At 42.7% G+C, this 17,249-nt stretch overlaps 1 protein-coding gene across 3 annotated transcripts in view; it reads left to right on the plus strand.

The window, feature by feature from the left end:
- Positions 1 to 17,249, plus strand: part of LOC105487638 (WD repeat domain 27) — a 304,221-nt gene that overhangs the window by 274,606 nt on the left and 12,366 nt on the right. For all 3 annotated transcript variants that reach the window (XR_011623215.1, XR_011623216.1, XR_011623217.1), the window contains one exon: positions 5,304 to 5,566. The gene's annotated coding sequence lies outside the window, so the exon portion shown is untranslated. The remainder of the gene's footprint in view (positions 1 to 5,303; positions 5,567 to 17,249) is intronic.

Below are 17,249 nucleotides of genomic sequence, written 5' to 3' on the forward strand. Positions count from 1 at the left end.
CTTGAGACGCTGAAAGGCATTCTCTGTCTTCTGAGTGGAAGGACAGCCTGGGAAGTCCACGGAGACTCTGCTCTGAGTGAGCCAAGCTGGACATTTTCAGGCCCACCTAGGTGAACAGAGGGGATTCTGAGTCAAAGTTTTCTCCTCCTCGCATTTTGCCAGAAAATCTCAATTGCTAGTGAGGAATTCTTTTCCTTTCTTGCCCTAATGAAGTGAGTGACGAGACTGGCTATTTTGCATATTTGCAGGGAGTAAGCATTGTCTGGATTTTCACTGAGTTTACCTCAGCAACTTTTTAAAAACTGTACTCCAAAGAGAGCCAATGTGCCCTTCCTTTGATGTAGAAAACTGCTGTTTTAAAATTCTGCCATTCTGCATCACTCTGATTTTTCTGAATAATTAGACTCAAAACACTCTGGTTTATTCCCATCTCAAAGGTCCTAGAGCAGTGGATGCCGCCTTTGCTTCTGTTTGGTGCAGCCTGTTTGAGTGGCAGGCTCTTTCGCCCTCATTGTTGGCCAGTCCCCGCATTCTGGTGATGCTTTTCCCCTGCCTGTCAGCCCCCAGTCACATTTCCCATGGTGACTCTTTGAACCTCAGCCTTCATGTTTCAAGTCATGAATCCACTTTCTGTTTTCCTGTTTCAGTAGACCCCCCTCTGAGTTTACTGAGCACTTTGAGACCACTCCGTACCAGGGCACAGCCTCCTCATCTCCAAACGCATGGGTTCCATCACATGTGGGCCTGATCGCACGTGGCAGCTGTCTCCCAGTTATTGCACACACATGTGTGTTTGGTCGGGTTGGCTTTAGGTTCATTAAAGGCAGTGCCCTTTCTTCATGTTTTATTTCTCTCCATCTGCAATGTGTTGTAGAGTGGGGGCACCTGCCGACTCAGGCCTTCAGAATGTAGCTCCTGAGTGCTTGCTGTGGGCCCCATTCCACCTGCTGGGTGAGTGGTGAACAAAGCTCACGGAGCTGCCTCCTCCGAGTGAAGGGAGGACACCAGGCACAACAGTGTAGAGTGTGGAGTCAGGAGCGTTTGGAGAAAAGCAAACAGGAAAGGGTATGGAACACCCACTGGGGGCGTCTATGTAGAATTATTGGGCATGGCATCAAGGACAGGATGACATTTAGGGGACATATGAGGATATGAGGGGCAGGCAGTTTGGATGATGAGGGGAAGGGCATCCATGCAGAGGAATGGGTATGAAGGCCCTGTGGGAGGCACACACTCAGCATGGCCAGGGATTGGCAGGGGGACCCTGGGGCCGAGTCAGGGAATGGGGCAACCGGAGATGAGCTCAGATGTGAACTGTCAGGTGGGGCATGGCACAGGCTTGTAATGAGGCCATGGTAGGATGCTGGAAGGACTTGGATGATGGAAGGACTTTGACAATGGAAGCCACTGGAGGGTTTTGAGCAGAAAAATGATTAGATTTGATCTTTCCTAAACATAACCCTGGTGCAAGGAGTTTAAACAATGAAGCTGGGGGACATGTTGCCAACAGGATGCTCATGTCTACCCAAATGCAGGTTCCAGGCTTCCAAAACAACCCTCAGCTTCAATGATTTACTGGATGGACTTGTGGAATTCCCTGAGAGCTGCTGTACACATTGTGACACCTTATCACAGGGCAAGGGTACAGATAAAATTAGCCAGGGCCGGAGCACACAGGGCGGCATCCAGGAGAAGCCCTGAGGCAGCACTTCCATCACGCTTGACCGGAGATGAGCTACTTCCTTGGCTTCCGTGTGTGTCAACCTGCGGGGCCTCTGCTGCTGCCTGGCCTGGAGCCCCCACTCAGTCATACCGTCACCATCCAGCAAGCCCAAAGCGCCCAGAAGGAGGCGCTGGAGCGCCCAGGAGCTGAGGACAAAAGTCAGACATTTTGGGGGCACGGGAAGATTTTTACTACACACCTGGCTACTGTGTGGATGAGAAACCATTGAGACTCAGAAATGCTGTCATCTTTGACCTGAATGTATTTTCTTATCCAGGGAAGGAACTGCAAACACAACTAATATTTCAGCTTCTCTTGGAGGAGGATGAATTCCTGTGAATTGATGATGTGTCTGATCTGCCTGTTCTAGTTAGAGAAACACTAAGGGAGACATTCGCGGGTCAAGCATGTCCTGGAGAATTGAGTTTAGCTCAGACCTTGGCAATATCATCTTGAGAAAAGAAAAGCTTTCTCTAATGCTGGCTCGCTTCTTTGTTCCTGGGGAAATATAAGTGACAGCCACCTGGTGGTCAGGAGGATGAACTGCCGCCGTGTCTCCACACCCTGTGTGTCGTAACACTGCTGGGAAGCCCACAGCAGATGCTCTGCAGGCCACTGGGGTGATGGGGGCACTAAACGCCCAGCAGGCTTCACATGCTGCCAAAGTCCAGGTGACCAGAGAGTACGTCCAGACACAAAGGCGGGACAAGCCGTTTCTCATTGTTACTGAGAAGCAGCTGTGAGTGAACGAAGCTTACAGAGAGATCTGAGAGCAGACGGGTACCCATGGCAGGCGGGGAGGCATTTATGAGAGTCCCCAGTGGGCACATATAAAGAAAAGTTAAGTAGAAAAATCACTGAGAACTCATAACTGGTCAATGGGTCCAGGTAGACAATGAGGGAGGGTTTGGAGGATGGTGAAAGGTCAAAGGGGCCCTGATGGAGTGGAGGGTTCAGAAGGAGGAGATGCTGCCATGTTCAGCCTCCAGGAGCCACCACAGGTCATGCGTAGACGCTGGGTTGACTTCTGCTGAGGAAGTTCACAAAATCTGCTTCCCCCAGAGAAGCAGGGATATGGAGCAGGCGTTAAAAAGCAGCCTGCACTCACCTTCGGAGGCCCTCAGAGGGACATCCTCTTCCCAGCCCCTTCCTTTCTCTCCCTCAGGTGCCTTTTCCTGCCTGGTATTGTGTTTGGAATGGAACTTCCACTAGTTGTTGAATGGTGAAGTTGCAAATGGTAGGTGGGTTCTGGCTCGCCGCACCCATCCCACTGGTGGAGATCTTGTGAGAAGGACTCCAGCAGCTTCCAGACACATGACTCTGTTGACTAAAGCAAAATGTTATGCACGCAAAATGCAAGAGATAACTAGACACACACTGGGTGGAATTACACAGCAGGTGGGAGACTTGGGAAAGATCCTTGTTTTCCCAAGAAGGAAACACTATCTCAACTGGGTGTGGTGACTCACGCCTGTAGTCCTAGCACTTTGGGAGGCCTAGGTGGGCAGATCACCTGAGGCCAAGAGTTTGAGACCAGCCTGGCTAACATGGTGAAACCCCCTCTCTACTAAAAATATGAAAATTAGCTGGGCCTGGTGGTCCCACTTACTCGGGAATTTGAGGCAGGAGAATCGCTTGAGCTGGGGAGGCAGAGGTTGCAGTGAGCCACGGTTGCGCCTGTGCACTTTAACCTGGGCGACAGTGTGAGATCCTGCCTCAAAATAAAAATAAAAAAGAGAAAAGAAAAGAGAGAGAGAGAAAGAAAGAAAAAGAAAACACAGTCTTCAAATCCCATAACCTGAGCACAAAAGACTCTTGGCTCACTGATTCGTCTGGCACCTCCTCCTCCCTGCACAGGGACAGACACTGACCGGGTGTGAGAGCAAGGCCCTGTGAAGACGAACCTTGGGGACCTCACTGGTATCCCTACTTGGAATTTTAAAGCAAAACCATGTTGCTGGAAGTGAAATCCTCTTCACATTTACGAGTTGTGAAGCTCCATTGGAGGAAACAATCCCTATGGGCCAGTGACCTCGTTTCATCCCAAGTTATCCTCTGATTTTACAACTGGTTCGTTTCTTGTATTTCCAGGATTTATAAATTGCAAGTTTGCTTATGAAGTGGTGGAATCCATTTTTGAATTTGTTTCTTAACTATTGATAGGGCTAGTAAAATTCAAGTGATTGCATAAACCTTAGAAACTAAGGTTAGTTCAGTGAACATTCTTGGTGATATTTCAACAATCCTTGAAGGTTTAACGCGTCTGTGATATTACTCTGTGATTTCGTGTTATCACTGTCTTATGTGCATTCTATGCATGAAACTGTCCAGTAGCTGTTTTTGAGGACCTTGCTAATTATACAGCTGATGGTAGCATCAGTCATTTGTTCAATGTTAAATTATTTTGTACTTGCTAAACGGCTGACATATTATTTTCTCCCAGCAAACTACTTATAGGAAATTGTATGTGCCATGTTTTCTTCCAGCAGCCTTGAATGTGCCACTGCATACTTGCTTGGGTAACAGAGTGAGACCCTCTCTCAAAACAATAAAATGAAAAGGCTCAGGATGAAATAAAATGTTTCAAAACCCACAGCTACTCCCTATGCTTTTTCTATCCCAAGAGCTGTGCTTCAGGGATGTAATAAAATAAACATCAAAACTTTCTAAAGGCTGATTTTAAAATTTTTAATTAAATACTACTCAGAACCTTTTCATGGAGTATAACTCAAGTTGTTTTTCAGTGTTTGAAGAAGATCAGGTTCACATTGAAGTCAGCTAATTATTAATTATCAGCAAAGGCATAAAATACACCAGGTGGTAATTTACTTATTCTCTTAGCTTTACTTACATCTTTCACTTCACAAAGCCTTTCTGTATAAATTGGGCAAGTTTGTCCTCTTGGATTTTATCTTATAAACTATATTCGGAAATTAAACGTTAGGGACTTGGGGCATCAGTACTGGGTTTGTCCCCACCACTATGGAAATTTCCTGTGTGAAGCATCTTGGCTCGTTTTGTTCATGATGGGATACTCTGAGGACTCAAGGCTTTCTCAAGAAACCCTTCCACTCCACGCCATGTTCCCACGGTGTTTGGTGAAGCAGCCAAGCTGCAGTCAGGCCTCCCCACTTCTGCCTGCCTCTGAACCTCACGCTGCTACAGGGCAGGCCCTGTGGCTTGGACCTTTGCATGTTCTTAGCATTTATTGTAGCACAAAGAGGCAGCTATAAGTCTCAAGTTTAGGGAAAAAACTCAGATTAATATAGTCTTGGTTAAAACATTTAATTTTTACTTTCTTACCATAGCTGCCAAATTATTTACTCATGCATTCATTCTTTCATTCAAAATATTTATTCAGCAGAATGTGTGCATTGCTCTCCCTACCGAGACACAGAAACTGAGAAAACAAGCACAATTCCTGCACCAACAGAGCCTTCATCCCAGAGGGAGAAGAGAGACGAGAGTCTCTGTTACAGACAAAGAGAGGTCATTGAAAATTGGACTAAAGGACATATGAGAGTGAATCGGAATGGTTCATGCCTTCAACAAATATTCACGTGTTCCTTCCATGTGGCAGGCACTACCAGATGCTGGGCACCCAACAATGAAGATGCCAGAGGCCCTGCTGCCCTGGGGCCCTGACCAGTGAGGAGCACAGCAGCAGACCACTTAGACATGGTGGCCAGGGAAGGTGTCTGTGATGAGATACCACTTGAGCTGAGACCCAAAGAGTAGAGTTGGACATGTGAGAGAAGTTGTGAGAAGAACATTTCAGAAAAAAAGGAAGAGTGGGAATCCAGGGTTTGTGGTGGAGCAGACCTCAGGCTGAGGTGTGGTAAGGTAAGAGGGAGTGTGGTGTGAGATGAGCTTGGAGAATAACTGTAAATTTTTAAAATGGAAGCTGTTAAGTAGTTTTAAACAGGGAGGGTGAAATGATCTGATACTTGTTTGTTTCATTTTGCTTTTTTAAACAGTAAAATATACTAATATTTGGTGCACATTCTGTAGCTTGATAAAGTTTTGCAAATGTAGTTACCATAGATACAGCGGTTCAAGGTACAAAGTATTACCAATTCCCGAGAAGCCTGCTTCCTGGCCTGTCTTAGTAATAGTCTACCTACTTCCCATGAGAGAAACCATTATTCTGATTCTTACGGTAATATATTTGTTTTGCCTACTTTTACTTATTATAAATGTAACAATACCATAGTTAGTATCTTGTGACTTATTTTATTCACCATTATGTCTGTGAGAGTCTTCTATGTTGTTACATGAAGCAGGTCTTTCTTCTTTTTTATTATTGTGCAATACATTCTATTTACACATCGAACTGATTTGTCTAAGGATGTTGGATATTTGAGTAGTTTCCAGTCATAGGCTGTCATGAATAGTTTCTGTGAACATGCTTGCATGTGTGTTGATGAATATGTATTTATATTATTTGGGGTGCATATCTAGAAGTGAAATTGCCAAGGCATGGGTTATGATCTGTATAGTTTTCGTAAATACTGCAAAACATTTTCCTAGGATCAACTTACATTCCCAGGAGTAGAGTATGCAAGTTTCAGCTGCATCCCATCCTTATGAACAACTGATATTGTTAGTTTTCAGGTATTTTAAAAGAAATTTTAGCCATCTGGAATTGGTTTGCTGCAGCATCACATTATGGGGCCTAACTGGTTGTTGCTACTATGTGGAAACATATACTTTTGTGCCCTAGAATATAGAAATACATGATTTGTATACTTTGGTGTTGTTAATTCATCTCTATTACCTACACATATATTGATGATGATTTTATTGCTTATATTTTATTTTAGTTTAATTTTGTATTGGTTTAATTTCTTAAGATATAAGCTTAGATCCTTGATTTTGCAGCCTTCCATTTTTTTAATGCATTCATTTAAGGTTAGAAATTTTCCTCTACGTGCAGTTCTAACTGTGCACCACCTGTGTTGAGATGTCGTGTTTTCCTTAGTTATTCTAATTTTGATTTGCGTTATAAGATTCTACTATTGTTACTTTATTATAAAATATCTGATAATTTTTCAGTTTTCTTTCTGTTTTCAATTTTGAGTTTAATTCCACTGCGGTCCGAGAACATTCTGTACTCCATGTGCATGTGAAAGGAATGTGTGCTCTGAAGTTTTTAGGGATAGGTTTCTACACATGCCAATTAGGTCAAGTTTGTTATGCAAATTGTTCAAATGATTACTGACAGAGGTATCTTAAAATATCCTACTGTGGTTTAAGGATTCTTTTTTACTTTGTTTATTTCTGATAATTCTTGCTTCAGGTATTTTGAGTTATTTTATTGGGTGTATAAAAATTTAGGATTGGTATATCTTTGTACTGAATTGAACCTTTTTAGTATTTATGAAACATCTTTATATCTAATGATATGTTTGCCTTAAAGTTTATCAAATATTAATATAGGTGCATAAGCTTTCTTTTAGCTAGTATCTGCATGGGATATCTTTTATCCATCTCTTAATTTTCAAATATTCTTTGTTCTGATTTTAAGCTGCATCTTTTGTAAACAGCATATATTAAGTTTTTCTTTCTTATTAATCTGAAAATTTTCACCTTGTAATCAGATGACTCATTCTAATTGAATATAAAACAATTTGTTTTAATTATTCCTCCTTTCTCTCTTTCTTTCAAATTAATCAATCATTCTAATTGTGTATAAAACAATTTGTTTTAATTATTCCTCCTTTCTCTCTTTCAAATTAATCAAGTGTCTTTAATTATTCAACTTACCCTGTATTAGCTGGATGATTATATATATTTTTAGTTATTCTTTAGGTAGTTACTCTAGACATCGCAATATGCATCCTTAAGTACTGTTACCATACCTAGGACTATGCAAAATCTTAGCACATTAACTTCATCCACTACTCCCAGCATCTTTTGTGCAATTGTTTACATATATTTTAATGCTACATATATTTCAAACTCTGAATAATAATATTATTTTTGTTTGAATATTAATTTAGAATTACCAACATGTTTAACCCTTCTAGTGCTTTTTATTTCTCTATAATTTTTTTCCTCCTTTTCAGATGATTTTCTTTCATGCTAGGAAATCCCTTTGTGTTTTTCTCTTAATGTATATCTGTTGGTGATAAATTCTATCAGCTTTTATTTTTCATAAAGCCTTTTTTAAGGACATTTTTATGGGATGTGGAATTCTAGATTGGCAGTTGTTTTCATTTAGCTCTTTCAACATTCTTTCCATTTTCTTCTGTCTGCCATGGTTTCCCTCAGAAACATCAGCTGTCAGTCTTATTATAGTTGCCTTGAAGATAATATGTCTTTTTTTCTGGCTGCCTGCTTTTAAGATTTTCTCTTCATCTTTGGGTTTCAGTGGCTTTCTTATGATGTAACTTGGTGAGGCTTTCTTCCTACCTGCCCTGCTTGAGATCTTTTGAGCCTTAATCTGTGGTTTCATGCCTTTTGTTGTTGTTGTTTTAGGGGAAATCTCAGCCAGTGTCTCTTGTCTAATTCTGCTTCTAATGCTTTCATATTCATATTTTCTCTCTCTTTTCCCACTCCCCCATTTCACCCTCCCTCCCTTCCTCCTCTGTTTCTGGAATCAACTTATACAAATGTTTAATTTTTCATATTGCTGCAAATGTCCTTTTGCCTTTTAAAAATTTTGTATTTTTTTCTCTTGATGCTAGACAGAATCTTTTCCAATGATTGATCTTCCAGTACTCCACTTTTTTTTGCTGTGTCTGACTGCTATTAAACCCACCCACTGATGTTAAATTTTAGCTACTCGATTTTTAAATTAGAATAATTATCTATTGCAGTTCTTTAATCAAATTCTCTATATTTTCTTGGATATACTAATTAAACTTTTATTAAAGTCCCCAGCTAAGGTTACTTGTAGGTCTATTTGTATTATCAGGCTTTTCTTCTTGGTTTTCAGTTGTTTCAGTCCTGCTTTTTGGCATGGCTGGTAGTTTTTAATTGAATGGTTGACATTAGTGTGACTAGTATGGACATCCTGGCATTTTTCATCTTTATCTATGAAAGATGTAATTTTCTTCTTGCAAATAGATAGCATATTGGCAAGTCATTTTGATCCAGTTTTATCCAGTTTTAGATTTTGCAAGCACTGGGCTATTTGCAAGCACTGGGCTATTATTTCTGGGGCATAGTTCTTTTGGAAACTCAACTGAAACCCCAAGGTGTTTGGCAAGTCCTCTCCTCTTTGTCAAACTTTGAACTCTAACTTTTGTTTCTCTAGCACCGCACAACAGCTTCTGCTTTATCCTTCCAGTTCCTGTTCCATGCTGGTTTCTAGAAGTCTCTCATGACAGCTTAGAACCCAACAAATGCCCCAGGGAAAAAGTAGACCCAGAATTTTGGGCATAAACCTCTGCATTTCTCTCTTCCCACTCAAGTCCTGACCTCCTTTTTATCCTTAAACTTTAACTTGGATCCTCCCAAACCAGCCAGAGTACCAAAGCCTCTGGCCACTACTTTCTGTTTGGACTCTTTTCTCTAGGTTTCAATTTATAAATGTCTTGAGGGGAAAAGCAAAAGCAAAAAGTGATGCTCACCTGAGTCCACTTCTCTTCTTTTGTGGCTTTTGGTCCTTCAGTTCCTACCTACCTTGACGGCCCTTGAGTGCCCTCAAAAACTAGCCTTATATTGTCATTATTTCTGTGTATGCATCCTCTTTGGCTTTTAGAGTTGTTCATGGCTGAAGGTTGGAGAATTAAGCTGATGTTTTGATAAAAGCTATTACTTTGTGGCCAAAAGTAGAAGTGTCCTAATTGACATTTGTTAACATGCTCTAACTATGCTGTAGAAAATACAGGGTCTTGCTCTGTTACCCAGGCTGGAATGCATTGGTGCAATCAGGGCTCACTGCAGCATCTACCTCCCAGGCTCAAGTGACCCTCCCATCTCAGCCACCATGAGTAGATGGGACCACAGATACACACCACCACGTTTGGCTAATTAAAAAAAATTCTTTTATAGAAGCAGGGTGTTACTATGTTGCTCAGGCTGGTCCTGAACCCCTGATCTCAAGCCATCCTCCCACTTTGCCCTCTGAAAGTTCTGGAATTAGAGGCATGAGCCAAGCCTTCTTTGGCACAATGGTCTCCTATAGGACTCTGGAATACTTATTTCCTTTCTTTGCATGGTTGTTGTGAAGCTCTAAATAGATAATCATAGGAAAGTGCTTTGTAAACCACAATATGCCATATGTTTAATACATAACCTGGGGCTGGAAATCACCTTGGATCATGAAAAGTCAAAGCCCATCTTAAAACATAGAATTCAAGTGCATAATGCCATGTGGTCTAGTTTTGACTTCATGATTTAACCTTGTCCAGTACCATTTATGTTTGGTTAGCAGCCTGGCCCACATTTGGAGAATTCAAAATTCCTAAAAGGAAGAAGATTCTTACAATTGTTAGTGGGGTGGAGCTTTACCGCTTTCTCCCTTGTCTAAAATGCGATTGCAGTGCTTCTCTCCATGGTCGGCTGGTGCACCTGCTCAGCTGCTCAGTGTGAGAAATGCAGTCCCAGGAGACCATATGAGCCAGGAGAGACCCTGTGAAAATTCGTCCCCAGGCTGCATTCCACACCGGGGTGATGGCTCATCCTGCTTGCATCACTCACCTTTGCATCTGGCTCTTTGCCCCATTTGACTCCATCTCACAGCTTCTGCTCCCCAAGACCCAGTGGACCATGCAGCCTGTGCTGTTTGCCTGGTCCCAGCTTTACTCTCCTTAGGAACATTGACGTTTGACATTTGCCAAAAGACTTTGTGCCTACCTTTCTGAATCGGCTGGTGGGTGCTGCATGTGTTGGCCCTCACCTTTGAGAGGTTCTCCCTGGTCATCTGTGTAACAGAGATGAGCTCTGAAATGGCGTGTGCTTTGCATTTTAGGCCAATGTGTTCCTAGAGACATCTTCGTGGGAGTCTCATAAAATCAGTCCCAGGTTACGGTCTGGTTGGAGGTGAGATCCACGTCTGACAGCAAGTGAGAAGGAATCTCATCATCAGGGGTTCTGCATTGTGGACACCCCTCTCCCACAGAACAGCCTCCGTGCACGTGATGGAGAGTAACCCGGCAACCACAAAGGGACAAGACTGGACCATTGCAGAGAAGCCCTCTCGCCCGAAGTAGGGGGAGGAGTAGACCGAATGTGTGGGCAACTGGGGTTCTGTGTGCCCCAGAACACTGGTCTCTTAGGAGGTGCCAATAGAATGAGCATTGTTCAGTGCAGATTATCATGATCAAATGCTGAGAAATCTCAGAGCAAACAGACTCATGCATTTTTATGGTGGTTACTGAACCAGCATCTTCTGCACATATTGGTCATGGGTCAGTTGTTTTCATGGAATGTCTTAATAACACTCAGAACCAGCTTACATGAAACATACTGGACAATCACTGCCCCGACCTAAGCACTGGTTCTGATCCAAATGTCAAGCCTTTGACAACGTGGTCTGTGCCCATTTATCCTAAGACTGGCTGTGGTTTCAGACTCTGTCATACAAAAAAAGTTCTATTTTCCCCACTTGTGTAGAAAGCCTGTCTTATATAATGATGTAAGGGTCCCCCTGTCCTTTTAAGTTGTGAGACTCCCCATTTGACTACACAACAGTCCTCGTGGAATGCTGCATGGCAACTGGTCAGGAGTACACACTGAGGACTCCAGGTGGTTCCTCATCTACGGGAAGAGCTCACACCGGGGACTCCAGGCGGCTCCTCATCTATAGGAAGAGCTCACACCGGGGACTCCAGGTGGTTCCTCGTCTGTGGGAAGAGCTCACACCGGGGACTCCAGGGGGTTCCTCATCTATGGGAAGAGCTCACACCGGGGACTCCAGGCGGCTCCTCGTCTGTGGGAAGAGCTCACACCGGGGACTCCAGGGGGTTCCTCATCTATGGGAAGAGCTCACACCGGGGACTCCAGGGGGTTCCTCATCTATGGGAAGAGCTCACACCGGGGACTCCAGGCGGCTCCTCGTCTGTGGGAAGAGCTCACACCGGGAACTCCAGGCAGCTCCTCGTCTATGGGAAGAGCTCACACCGGGGACTCCAGGGGGTTCCTCATCTATGGGAAGAGCTCACACCGGGGGCTCCAGGCAGCTCCCATCTGTGGGAAGAGCTCACACTGGGGACTCCAGGGGGTTCCTCATCTATGGGAAGAGCTCACACCGGGGACTCCAGGCGGCTCCTCATCTATGGGAAGAGCTCACACTGGGGACTGCAAGTGGTTCCTCCTCTGTGGGAAGGACACATGCTAGAGACTCCAGGGGGTTCCTTCTCTATGGAAGGGCACACAGCAGGGAACTCAAGCAGCTCTTCATCTGTGGGAAGAGCTCACACCAGAACAACCTTCCAGCATGAGACTAACTTCCCTGTTGTATCTAACAATGTGGAGGCTCTTGGGGAGTGGGATCACCACACAAGGCAGGGACTAGGGCAGAGAGGCTCAGCAAAGCTCCCCTCGGCTTTGCCGTGGCTGGCAGGGCAGCACCGCTGGTGTGGATGGCCAGACGAGGTGGGGTCCTCAAGCCCCTGGAGAATGCGTTTCTGCATTCCGTGAGGGTCACCTCCCCACTCTGATGAACCCGCCACAGCCTTCAGGGGCTTCCATGCACAGGAACCTTGCTGGCACCAGCTTTCCTGCTCCTGAGCCCAACCAGTACTCTCAAAGCTGAGTCTTCACTGGGACCAGGAATCAGAGCCAGAGTCACGAGGAAGCTGAGTCAGATATCTGCTTCCAGGTTCCCAGCAGCTTAGAAAGGCACTTTTCAGGCTTCTCTTATCTGGGTCTGTTGGGTCCAAGGATCATAATAACAAGTCTCATTCCTGGAAATCCACGTCTGAAGCTTGGTCATGTATCCAGCAACTTTGTCATTTATTATGTTTTCTGTAACTGGGCATTCATCCTTTGATTTATTTGACCACAGAGTATTTTTCCAGCACACTTTCTACTGCTTGCCCCTCTTAAGCCCAGGAATTCAGGTGTTTTCACAAACTGCTTTGAATTAGAGGTAATCATTTGTTTCCCTCCAGTCATTTGGGGCTTCTACGAGATAATGCCTTCATCAGTATCTCCAGACCTCTTTGAATATCTCCCCCAACCCTAGTTGAAAAAAAAGTAAACAACAACAGAAGAACTTCCATGATCATCTTGCCTTCTCTTGCACAAAATTTAGAATCAGTTCCTTTTCAAGGGGCCCTTTTTGATAATTTGAGAATAACTGGGGAGACTGAATCCTGGGCACTGGGGAGGCACAGAATGTAATGAAGATGAACAGAGGGATGGAGACATTTACAGACACATCCAGAAAAAGCAGAAAACCTCCCCATTTTAAAGAGTCAGGCTTTTCGGTCAACATTTGTGATTTTACTTAAGATACATTTACCCTGTTCTAAAGACAGGGTTTATTCATCCAGTCTTTCCTCTTCTTGATTTCGAGCTACCACATTCTGTTTACTGACTTTGATGTACCATGACTTAGCCGGTCCTTAAAACATTTGATTTAATTATAAGTTTGCCCAGTCTCTAGAATCCTGCATTTATTTTCTTTATTGAACTTTAGCTTAAACATCCGGAAATTAGTGACTAAGTCTGTGAGTCCAGATAATTTTCCTTGCTGGGGTCGTATAAGCATCGTCAGTCTGAAAGAAGCAGCGCCAGCCTCCATCCATGGGACACACAAGCCCAGGAGGCCTCTCAGGTCAGACAGCGCCTCACGTAGTTAATAGACAGCAGGCCAGTGCAGACACTAAATACCTTTCATAGTGCATTTGCTAGAGAGGGTGGACAGGCAGAGAGGGAAGGACAGGACAGGGCCCCAGGGAACGTCTAGCCAGGCAGCTGTCATGCAATTGTCAGGCAGCCTCTTTAGGAATGGTAGGTGGTCACGACTGGTGCCAGGGAGTGAAATATTTCCCAACAAACAGGGAACGTCTTGAGCTTGTGGGCAACAACTTCCCAATGAGAACTTAAAATGTGTCCAAGCATGTGCAGAAAGGGGTGAAATGGTGAAGTCTGACCAGTATATGACCTTCCTCTGCGGGAGCTAGACCAGTAAGGGAAAATTTCCCTAAGAAAACATACACATAACTTCAGCTACCAAATGATGCATGTGACCCCTCCCAGATACTGGCAAGTAACTGAGCATGTGGGGATCAGCCAACAGCCCACCCAAGGGAAAAGACAAGGGGAAGAGACCAGGAAAAAAACAGGAAATAGCAAATCTATAAGAGCCCCAAGCCAAAGATTGTGGGACCCTTTCGAGTGCCCGCTTGGTCCTGCCAAGTGTACTTTCTTTTACTTCTGTAAACTTTCACTTCTGCCTTAAATCTACCGTCTCTTGGCTGAATTCTTTCTTCCAAGAAGATAAGAATAGAGGACCATGGACCCCACCTGGGCTCGCTGCTGATAACATATTGACTTCTGTTCTTTATTTTATGATTGTCTCTTTTTTTCCAGTTTAATTTGTTATTTCTTTTTTAGCTTCTTGATGTGGAAGGCTAGATAATTATTTTTCAACTTTTTCTACCTCCTGTGTGTGTGTGTATACATCTATAGGTATTATAAAATATGTATAAATTTCTCTCTTGCACTGTTTAGCTACAACCCACAAGTTTTGATTATTTTTTCAACAACTTTATTTACATAAAAGTGATATACAGTAAACTGCAATCATTCTGATACAAACACTTAGCAAATTAAGAATAGAAGACAACAACTATTAAAGTTTTAGCCCATTCTTTTACCAGGTTATTAGTTTATATTAAAGGACAAATAGTATATAATTCTACTTGTATGAGGTTGTTAGAGTAGTTAAAATCATAGAGACAGAGAGTGTAATGGTGGGTGCCAGGGGCTGGGTCTGGAGGTTAGGGAGTTAGTGTTTAATGGGGACAAGGTATCGGTTTTATAGGATGAAAAGAGGTCTGGATATAAATGGTGGTGATGGCTGCACAGCAATATGAATGTACTTAATGCCACTGAACTGTGCACTCAAAAATGGTTAAGATGGCAGATTTTACTTTATGTGTATTTTACCATAATAAATAATTGGAAAACAATAGAGAGGTGAAGTACTGATACATGACACAACATGGATGCACCTCAAAAGCGATGTGGGAAGTGAAACAAGCCAGACACACAGAAACACATCTGATCTGACCACATTTCTATGAAATATCCCACATAGGCAAATCCGTAGAGACAGGAAGCAGATTTGTGTCTGCCAGGGGCGAGGAATTAGGAGTTAGTACTTAAGTTTCCTTCAGGGTGACAAAAATGCTTGAGAACGAGTGAGAGCTGAGGCCGCACCACACTGTGAGTGTCCTAAACGCACTTAGTTGTATACTTTAAATGATTATCATGGTGAACTTTAAGTTGTGTATATTTAACCTCAATTTTCAAAATCTAAAAAAAAAAAATTTAAAAGAATAGAATAAAAACAAACTACATTGTTATGCTTAGAGGTGAATTATTAAAAGCCCATTTCTCCATCTGGGAGAAGAAAGACAAGCCCTGCCCAGAGTCCCTGAATAAAATCCCAGCTCCTTGCAAAAGCCAGAGTCACTTGGAGCTTAAACAGTCTGGGGTGTGAGCAGCAAGAGGCTCTAGACTTGTTACTTCAGGTCAGAACTCTCACGTTAGGGCCCAAGTTATCACCCATGTTGTCTGCCTGATTTTCTTAGCAAATTGCTCATGCACCTTGGATGTATAGACCTGGACCTAATGTACCTACCAGAGAGTATTTGGGGTTATAAAAATAAATAATCCTTGAGCAAAATGTCATAAAATTAGTTGGATGGAAATATAAATTTTTAAGTTCTTTACTACTCATTATTTCAACCTAGTTCAAAAATTTCTTAGAAAATATATTCTGGTTTTGAAACTTGTCTCTTGCAAAATTACATTTAGCAGAATTTTCCTTCTTGCCCACCTTAATCCATCCCAGCCCTATGTCAGTTTGCTGTCATCTGGCAAAGCAATTGCAAAGAACCATTTATCAAATCAAACCTCTTGAAAAATTAATGTACTCCTCAAAGTAAAATAATATTAGTTAAAAAAAAAAATTGAAACCTGAATTACTGTGCCTGGCCTTTATTCTCTTTCATTTCCAGTTTTATCAGTGCAAACGTTCATATTGGATGGGCTCAGCCAATATGGGAGTAGCCCCTGAAAAAACAAAATGATTCTTTTAATGGCCAAAGGGAAAATCAAAGAAAACAAAACCTAACATGCTGCAATAAAGGCTTTCAGGACAGTTTTAGTAGTTCTACCAAGTTTTATTTTGTTTGGAAAGCAATGAAAAATTATGAAAATCTCATTTCAAGTCCGCGTTTCAATAGGCCATTAGTCAGAATCATCTAATCCAACATCTTATTAACAATTTTTGGACATGTTGTGGAACTACTTGAGATAGCAATTAAAAGCATCAATGTTCAGACAGTCCTGGCTGTAAGAGGTTTTTATTTTTCCGTGTGCTGTAAGGGAGTGTGCAGAAGTGAGCCCCGGCTGCAACTGAAAACCTGGAAGTGGCAGCTATGCCTTGTTTTAGTTCCTTAGCTACTTCAGTTCTTCTTTCTCAGGAAGGAGGAAAAATTAACTTAATTTTTTTCCACTTCTTATTTGAAACTTAAAACGTGTAACATTTTGGGAAAGATAATGAAATGCAGAGAAACGTGTATGATTATAATAAAGTTGAACAGATGCTTTACTCAAAATATTGATTAAAAAACACACATTTTTATTATGACATTGTTAAATTGAGAATCTGAAACTCTTTAAATTCACACTGATTTAAGAGATTACCATCTGCAGAAAAATAAATGTACTGCACCCAAATGTAAGAGCAACATCTTTCACTCTCTATAGCTTGCACAGTCCAAGGAAGCAAAATATTTTCCACTTTATAAAAGCTTTAAAGCCGCCAAGGGAGATGTGCTGGCCTTTTCGATGCTGGAGCAGAGAGGCCTTCAGCCCACCACATGGCAAAAACTTGAGGAGAGTGGATTTTTCCAGCCGTAATTCAGCAGGAGCTCTGGCCTTGCTTCCAGCACCAGAAGTCTTAGGAGGTGACTGGGAACGCTACACACAGCTGAGGTTTTGGACTTGGATAAAGGATGAGGGTGAGGAGAAATACTCTGCACACGTCAAAGTCGTTTTCAGTAGTGATCATGCCTTTTCTCAACTTTTACCCTTAAAATGGCACTACCATGATTTTGTGTGTGTGAAAAATAACACAAGGAAGGTTTTTGTTTCTGCAGGCAACATTTATTTGAATAAGAATCTTCCAAAGAAAAGATAGTATCTCTAAGTTGATTTAGCTTTTGTTTAAAACAGTATCTGGTTTATCCACTCATTCAAACATTCGTGATCTGTTAATGAAGTCAGCAAATTCTCGTCGTGCCCCTCTCCCCAGCTTTGGATGGAGGTGGCACGTCTGAGCGGATCAGGAGTGCGAGTCCAGGGTCAGGAGCACGAGTCCGGGGTCAGAGCGGAC

This window comes from Macaca nemestrina, chromosome 5 (genome assembly GCF_043159975.1).
Source record: "Macaca nemestrina isolate mMacNem1 chromosome 5, mMacNem.hap1, whole genome shotgun sequence".
In the NCBI taxonomy this organism is placed as follows: Eukaryota; Metazoa; Chordata; class Mammalia; order Primates; family Cercopithecidae; genus Macaca; species Macaca nemestrina.